Source organism: Scylla paramamosain, chromosome 3, assembly GCF_035594125.1.
Source record: "Scylla paramamosain isolate STU-SP2022 chromosome 3, ASM3559412v1, whole genome shotgun sequence".
In the NCBI taxonomy this organism is placed as follows: Eukaryota; Metazoa; Arthropoda; class Malacostraca; order Decapoda; family Portunidae; genus Scylla; species Scylla paramamosain.
In genome coordinates this window covers 21,164,631-21,173,702 of record NC_087153.1, presented here as the reverse complement: position 1 = coordinate 21,173,702, position 9,072 = coordinate 21,164,631, and the positions used below count along the sequence as shown (strand labels likewise).

The 9,072-nt window shown below is 36.4% G+C and overlaps 2 long non-coding RNA genes across 2 annotated transcripts; both read right to left on the bottom strand.

The window, feature by feature from the left end:
* Window positions 1-498: 498 nt before the first annotated feature.
* On the bottom strand, window positions 499-2,456 carry LOC135116346 (uncharacterized). The gene is made up of 3 exons (XR_010276244.1): window positions 2,047-2,456; window positions 1,562-1,701; window positions 499-1,098 (listed from the first exon to the last, which is right to left on the bottom strand). It is a non-coding gene; the product is annotated as an uncharacterized LOC135116346 (long non-coding RNA).
* A 30-nt stretch (window positions 2,457-2,486) lies between these two features.
* On the bottom strand, window positions 2,487-4,262 carry LOC135116341 (uncharacterized). Its single transcript, XR_010276242.1, has 3 exons — window positions 4,117-4,262; window positions 3,393-3,590; window positions 2,487-3,074 (listed from the first exon to the last, which is right to left on the bottom strand). It is a non-coding gene; the product is annotated as an uncharacterized LOC135116341 (long non-coding RNA).
* Window positions 4,263-9,072: the final 4,810 nt, after the last annotated feature.

The following is a 9,072-nucleotide window of genomic DNA, read 5'->3' as shown; positions in this document are numbered from 1 at the left end:
CATTGCTAACGTTCAGTGACCTAAGAAGAGCAGAACACTCTCCTAATTATGTGCAGTTTTAATTCCTTTGATATTTCTGCTTAATTAAGTCTGCATGGTCAGACACTGATTCAGAGTAACTAAATCTAATTATTACGAAAACAAACGCTCACTACAGTGTGTCCAATTTTAATTTTACCTGCAATCAAATATTGAAGTTATGATTGACATCCTTTTGAATGATGGTGTTAAACATCATACTTGCCGTGCATTCCCGTTCAGTGAAGTAGGCGGAGGACCTTTGCTGCCACGTCTTGGGTCAGTGTTCCTCAATCTACCACTCTAATTGGGAATTGGTTCTCAGATAGTGGTAGGTGAATGGAGTAGACTTACTAGTCAAGTTGTTGGTGTTGAGTCATTATTGAGCTTCAAAAGTAGATTAGATTAATTACTGTGTGAGGATGATAGGTGCAAATAGATATGTTTCATGATGCCACTATTACGTGTTGGCCTGGTGGCTTCTTGCAGCTTCCCTCATGTTCTTGTGTTGTCAAGTAATGCCCATGGCTTGAAATACAACACACCTCTCTTCTCGTTTTGAAGACACCACACCTGTTGTGTAGTGAGCCCAGGGGAAGGTGAGGAATGTAGCAGTTACCAGGTTTGGTTTATTGGTGCCTATCACCAGTACAGACTCGAATCAACACAAAAGACTCGGTTTCGTAGTAACAGAATCCATCGAGCAAAGAATCACCACAACACTGTTTGCTACGACGGTCAACAGAGAATATTGCTTGCTGAGCATTTTATTAATTATTTCAAGAATAAGGAAACAGAGATATCAATACAGAGCAAAATTATTGAGTATACTAGCTATCTAATACAGAGGTCTATTCCCTAAACCATTATATAGTATCTGGAAGGTTGATTCTACTTGTCTTAACATATCGTAGTCGTCTTTGACAGTACCTCAGTCGCTGTGGTGAGAGAACAAAGGGTCTCTGAATGCTGGCCTTAGTTATGGTCCGCATGATTCCTGTCTTCATGCCTTACCTTCCTTGTTGACTGGGTTACAACGACTCTTCTACGGAAGCTGCTTCCTGTGTTAGAACAAGAGATCTTTGCAAATGGAAAGAAAAAAAATGATTAGCGAAAACAATGACAAGTATATTACGTTACGTACAAAAAATAAGTAAATAAGAAAAAGTTGAGATGAAAAAAAAAAAAAAAACTACAATCAGTTTCTAGAATCATAAATGAATTTTATGTCACTTTGTTACCTTATCTACATCACTACCTTGTTATTTATGATTTTTTGTTTACTCCTTTTTCTTTCTTTAATTTCTTAGGGCGCTGCATTACGCAGTGGGAAAAAGCCAAGGCTGTGAGTGGAGAGAGAGAGAGAGAGAGAGAGAGAGAGAGAGAGAGAGAGAGAGAGAGAGAGAGAGAGAGAGAGAGAGAGAGAGAGAGAGAGAGAGAGAGAGAGAGAGAGAGAGAGAGAGAGAGAGAGAGAGAGAGAGAGAGAGAGAGAGAGAGCGGGGGGTGGGGGCGCACACACACACACACACACACACACACTCACCAGCAGTGGTGCAATGAAGCAAATGAGGAACAGCGCAGCAGAACACAGGGCCACGGTCACCCCCTAAGTAGCGGGCTCTTTAGGGCGATTCGCTGTCCTCATAATCCTTGGTTTGCACGAGAAGTATTCACTGTAGGGACCTGGTATGGGAGGAAGGGGGAAAAGTAGTGAAACATCACCATAAGACAGGAACGCATCAACACCGCGGAAGCGAAACACGACTATAAGAGAGGAGCGTAAGAACACTGGAGGATTAAGAGGTCACCAAGAGAGAAGTGAAGTGATTAAAAAAATTTTTGAATGGTGCCACAACAACTACGGTCATGAGGCACAGAAATACTGGTAATGTTAAAATAAGTGATAAAACTAACAAGTAAGAAATATATAATTCGAATTTCCAGCGAGAGAGAGAGAGAGAGAGAGAGAGAGAGAGAGAGAGAGAGAGAGAGAGAGAGAGAGAGAGAGAGAGAGAGAGACTCACTCACCTGCCCTGGTCTCCGTCACTATGAACACAATGTACTCAGTTTCGCTTTCCAGACCCTTCCCTCCATGCCAGTCGCCTCCCACCACCACTAGCTCCTCGGGGTCCTTGTCCTCCACCTGCGGAAGCCACGGCCATTAGTTTCATTCTCGGATTCACTCAACGGGGTCAAGCCTGCAACAGTAGCTCATAATCTTGCCTCATAAGAACAACAAATCCCTGCATACTCGCAAAACACACCTACGTACTTACGCATGTATATCCGTCTATGTATTCTTTATCCATTAATTGATTTAGTATTCTTATAAAGGTCCTTGTTGACGCGGCACTAACAACCTGATTACTTGAGCCTAACCCAGTCGTTCACTCCTCTCTCTTATTACCATTTTCTTCCTTTCTTTCTGAAATGTGACTGATTCAAGACTGGACCGACGGACTTCTCGTGCTTTCCAGTTTACTAGCCTTAAGGAATTTGTCAACGTCACCTTGTTATATTTTTTATACCACTTAAATACCTCTACCAGATCACCTCTTACTCTACGTTTATCTAACGAACGTAGATTTAGAAGCTTTAATCTCCAACTGACCTGTGTACATTCTGTTCGCCTTAGTCCGAGTCACGTGTCATCCTCATATTCCTACTTAGTAGTTAGTAATGCTTAGTGTACTAATGCAAATAGAAATAGGAAAAATATGTATACTGTCTTTTGTGGTCCTAGTCTCCGTTCTCAGTTTCCCCTTCAGTAAATAGTGAAAAGTGTCAACTACACACACACACACACACACACACACACACACACACACACACACACACACACACTTACCACCTCGATCTTTGCCACAATTCGCAACGAGTGATCGTTTTGGCCTGGATCAGCGGAACGACTATTCCTCCTCTTTGCCTGCGACTCCTTCCTTTCCTTCTCCCTTTCCGTGCGAACCATTACCAGTGCTTTCTCCTCAGTGTCTTGCTTCCTTGTGTGATGTTCGTCGCCGCCGCCGCTGTATTTCCTCAACAATATCCAGTGCATTCTGCCAGCAGTAACCAATCACTGAGTGGGTTAGGGTACGAGCAGAGCATGACCGGCGGGATAAACACATGAACTTTGGCTTTTTTCGCAGCACACACACACACACACACACACACACACACACACACACACACACACACACACACACACACACACACACACTCAAGTAAATACGTATAGTATAAATAGAACTTCATATGAGCAAAATATAAGACTCTCTCTCTCTCTCTCTCTCTCTCTCTCTCTCTCTCTCTCTCTCTCTCTCTCTCTCTCTCTCTCTCTCTGACACACACACACACACACACACAGTCACACAGACCCTGGAGGGTTCTGCAGGACGGGCAGCTGGATGGTGATGGTGATGTCTTGTTGTTGTCTGGAGTTCTGTCTTTTCCAGCACTCGTGGCTTCTCTGGTTCCGTCCATTCTTCAAGTGTCGTCAGTATGTCACAGTGCACTGTTGTAAAGCACTCCTTCCCTTCTAACGTGTACTTTTTGCCTGGAGTCAGGTGAGCAAACTGCGGCGGGAGAAGAGGTTAAGTTAAGGGCAATATTATGAGACACTTCTGCGCCACACCTCCGCTACATTCAAAAGGCTGTATATAGGTGAAGTTACGTGAGTTTTTAAGGCCGATTTTTATCTATTTATTTATTCTTTCTCTCTCTTTTGAATCAAGCAAATCATCTCTGTGACTTTTGAGAATAGTCGTGGTGAGAGAGCAAAAGCGTTTCTGAACACAGATATTTAGCCTGTAGATCTTGCACCGCCAGGCATGTCAAGGTCCCTTTTCTGAAATGCGTTTGGTTTCTCATAAAGACTGTTTTCAAAAGCCATAGAGATAATACGCCAGGTTTTCATGGGTCTTTTGTTCATCAGTAGTACAAAATTCTTGTTAGACTATCATTAGAATCAAAATCACTTTAGCAATTGCCAGTGACGCCTAGTAAGAGTCGAGCTGAGACGCCGAAACGTTTCACAATGTGGTTCTGTAATCACGCGAGGAGTTTGCGTTTGTGCGTCAGTGGGTAAGACCTTTGACATACTTTGATTTCAGTATCGGTGACATTTTTCTCAGTGCTCTTGTCTCCATCCAAGAATGTGAGTGTGTAGTAACCAGGGTTGCCATTGTTACTGCGAAGTCAGTTCCAAGTGAAGCGCAGGGTTGTTTTTTGCGTCGATCTCTCCCCTAGTCCTTGGATTCCAATAGCCTGCGTGGGGAAAAATTAAAGCTCACTTGAGGTCAGGAAACTAACCTGATCATAGTGACGCAGACTGTTTGAAACACACACACACACACACACACACACACACACACACACACACACACATTTTTGTATTTATTATTTATTTATTTATTTTATTTATTCTAAATTTATTCTAAATATTATTCAAAATCGCTTTTGTTGCCACAAATCTTTATTGAGAAAAATAAATAAATAAATAAAAAATACGATTTTTATTTTTTTTATTTTTGTTATTCATCTTCATAGGTACCGAGAAGCCAATATTGTGGAAAAATTCTGGAAAATTATGTGAAATAAGAACATTATTAAAAAAGTTAATTTTAGCTTTTTTTTTGGACTGTTATGTACCAAACCCTAAAGTGCATGCAAAGCCACCTATATTGGGATATTAAAAGACATTACCAGAAACTTATCTTTTGAGTGTTTTTTCAGCATATTAAGCACCAAAACGATAAATAATATGGAGGTCACTCTATATATGGAATCCAAACAACATTACTGAAAATGTATCTTTTCGTTGTATTACGTAGAAAAACGCTAAAACGGATGCAAACCAACCAATATGAAGAAATAGACTAACATTACCAAAAAGGCATATTTTGAGTGTCTTTGAGTTTGTTACCTACAATAAACGAAAAAATGGATGCAAAGCACTCTATATTGCTAAACAAAAGGACATTACGGGAAACATGTATAATGAGTGTCTTATAGTTTCACAAGAACCTCAAGGCAAAAAACGCAAAAAACTCGTGTATATAGAGAAGTTTCTTAGATACCAAAATGCTGAAACTCATAAATAACACTCTTCATTGACAAAATGAAGAACCTTACCAAATGCGTGAATTTATAGAGTTTTTTTTTCACAATCTTAGTTACCAAAACCCCAAATAGCATGCGAATCTACGGTTATGTGGGAAAAAAAAATAACATTACCAGAAGTGCCTTTTGAGATTTTTTTTTTTTTCAGCGTGTCAAGCAATAAATCACTAAAAAGCAGGGCAGTCACATTACATGGGAATAAAACCAACTTTTACCAAGAATTAGCCTTTAGGTGTTTTTGAGCTCCTTACGTACCAAAACGCTAAAACGCATGCAAAACACTCTTTATGGAGAAACAGAATAACATTATCAAAAACATGTGTTTTAAGTGTTTTTGATCATGTTACCTATAAAAACGCTTAAATATATGGAAATAACATTATGTTTTAGAAACGAAAAGACATTACGAGAAACGTAATATTTTTAAGTGAGTGTTTTTAAAGTTCCTTAAGTACCAAAACGTTAAAACCGACAAATAACACTCTTTATAGAGAAAAAGAAGAGATAAATAGATAAAAAAATAGATTTTTTTTTCTTATTGATGTTCATAAGTACCGATATGCCAAAATTCAAGGAAATTATGCAGAAATAAGAACATTATCGAAAAAGTTCATTTTAGCTTTTTTTCGGAGTTATGCACCAAACCCTAAAGTATATGCAGAGCCACCTATATGGAAAAATTAAACGACTTTACAAGAAACCTGTCTTTTGAGTGTTTTTCGGCATGTTAGGCACCAAAACGTTAATTAATATGAAAGTCACTCTAGATGGAAATCCAAAACAAAATTACTAAAAACATGTCTTTTCAAAGTTTTACATAATAAAGCGCTAAAACGGATGTAAACCAACCAATATGAAGAAATAGAATAACATTAACAAAAAGATATATTTTGAGTGTTTTTGAGCTTGTTACATAAAAAAAAAAACGCGAAAATGGATACAAAGCACTCTATATTAGGAAACAAAAGGACATAACGAGAAACGTGTATAATGAGTGTTTTATAGTTTCACAAGAATCACAAGGCAAAAAACGCAAAAACTCGTGTGTATGGAGAAGTTTCTAAGATACCAAAATGCTGAAACTAATGAATAACACTCTTAATTAAGAAACAGTACAACCTTACTACTTTGAGTGCTTTCCACATTCTTAGTTACCAAAACCCCAAATTGCACACGAAACTAGCTTTATGTGAGAAAAAAATGACATTACCAGAAAAGTGTCCCTTGAGTGTTTTTGAGCGAGTTAGGCAATAAAGCACTAAAAAGCAGGGCAATCACATTACATGGGAATAAAAACCAACTTTTACCAATACCTTGCCTGTAAGTGTTTTTGAGCTCATTACATACCAAAACGCTAAAACGCATGCAAAAAACTTTTTATGGAGAAACAGAATAACATTACCAAAAACATGTATTTTGAGTGTTTTTTTATCATGTTAACTATAAAAACGCCTAAATACATGCAAATAATCTTATGTTTGGTTAAAGAAAGGACAACGAGAAACGTGTAAAATGAGTGTTTTTAAGTTCCTTAAGTACCAAAAAGCTAAAACCCACAAATAACACTCTTTATTTAGAAAAAAAATAAAATAAATAAAAATAAATAAAACAATAGGGATTTTTTTTTTTTTTTTGTTATTCATCTTCATAGGTAGAGAGATGCCAAAATTCTGGGAAAATTCAGTGCAATTATATGATAAAAGAATATTATAAAAAAAAAGTTACTTTTAGCTTTTTTTTCGGACTTATGTACCAAACCATAAAGTGCTTGCAAAGCCTCCTATATGAGGAAATTAAACGACCTTACCAGAAATCTGCCTTTTGAGTGTTTTTCAGCATGTTAGGCACTAAAACGATAAATAATAAGGAATCCAAAACAAAATTACTGAAAACGTGTCTTCTCTGTGTTTTACGTAGAAAAACGCTAGAACGGATGCAAACCAACCAACATCAAGACATAGAAAAACTTTACCAAAAAGGTATATTTTGAGTGTTATTGAGCTTGTTACCTAAAAAAAAACGCGAAAATTGATGCAAAGCACTCTATATTGGAAAAGAAAAGGACATTACAAAGAAAGTGTATAATAAGTGTTTTATAGTTCAAAAGAACCACAAGGCAAAAAACGCAAAAACTCGTGTATATGGAGAAGTTTCCTAGATACCAAAATGCTGAAACTCATGAATAACACTCTTAATTGAGAAACAGAACAACCTTACTAAATGCGTGTATTTTGAGTGCTTTTCACATTCTTAGTTACCAAAAACCCAAAATGCTTGCGAAACCAGCTTTATGTGGTAAAAAAAAAATGACATTTTCAGAAAATTGTCTCTTGAGTGTTTTTGAGCGTGATAGGCAATAAAGCACTAAAAAGCAGGGCAATCACATTACATGGGAATAAAACCAATGTTTACCAAGAACTTGCCTTTAAGTGTTTTTGAGCTCCTTATATACCAAAACGCTAAAACGCATGGAAAACACACTTTATGGAGAAACAGAATAACATTACCAAAAACATGTATTTTGAGTGTTTTTTATCATGTTACCAATAAAACGCTTAAATACATGCTAAGAACCCTATTTGTGGGAAAGGAAAGGACATTACGAGAAACGTGTATTATGAGTGTTTTTTTAAATTCATTAATTACCAAAAAGCTAAAACCCACAAATAACATTCTCTATTGAGAAAAAATAAATAAATATATAAAAAAAAATACGATATGTTTTTTTTCTTTCTTATTCATCTTCACAGGTACCGAGATGCCAAAATTCGGGCAAAATTCTGGAAATTTAGTGAAATAAGAACATGATAAAAAAAGTTAATTTTAGCTAAAAACCCATGCAAAGCAACCTATATGGGGAAATTAAATGTCTTTGCCAGAAAACTGTCTTATGAGTGTTTTTCAGCATGCTAGGCACCAAAACGATGAATAACATGGAAGTCACTCTATATGGGAATCCAAAACAAAATTAGTGAAAACATGTCTATTCGGTGTTTTACGTAGAAAAACGCTAAATTGGATGCAAACCAATCAATATGAAAAAATGGAATAACATTACCAAAAAATATATATTTTGAGTGTTTTTGAGCTTGTTACCTACAAAAAAGGTGAAAATTGATGCAAAGCACTCCCTATTGGGAAGCAAAAGGACATAACGAGAAACGTGTATAATGAGTGTCTTATTATTTTCGGGCAAAAGAACTTGTGGTTCAAAAGAACCAAAAGGCAAAAAACGCAAAAACTCGTGTATAGTAAGAATTTTTTTAGATACCAAAATGCTGAAACTCATGAATAACAATCTTAATTGAGAAATAGAACAACCTTACCAAATGTGTGTATTTTCAGTGTTTTACACATTATTAGCAAAATCTTAAAAAGTATGCTTTATGTGGAAAAAAAATGACATTACTAGAAGTGTCTTTTGAGTGTTTTTGAGCCTGTTAGGCAATAAAGCACTAAAAAGCAGTGCAATCACATTACATGGGAATAAAACGAACTTATACCAAGAACTTGCCATTATGTGTTTTTGAGCTCCTTACATACCAAAACGCAAAAACGCATGCAAAACACTCCTTTATGGAGAAGCTTAAAAATATTACAGAAAACATGTGTTTTAAGTGGTTTTGATCATGTTACCTATAAAAACGCTTAAATACATGCAAAGAATCCTAACTTTGAGAAACGAAAGGACATTACAAGAAACGTGTATTATGACTGTTTTTAAGTTCCTTAAGTACCAAAACGTTAAAACCCACAAATAACACTCTTTAAAGAGAAAAAATAAAAAACATTTTTTTTAAATTTTTAAAACATTTAAAAAAAATAGCATTTTTTTTTTTATTGATTTTCATAGGTACCGAAATGCCAAAATTCTGCCAAAATTCAGGGAATTTATGTGGAAATAAGAACATTATAAAAAAAAAGTTAATTATAGCT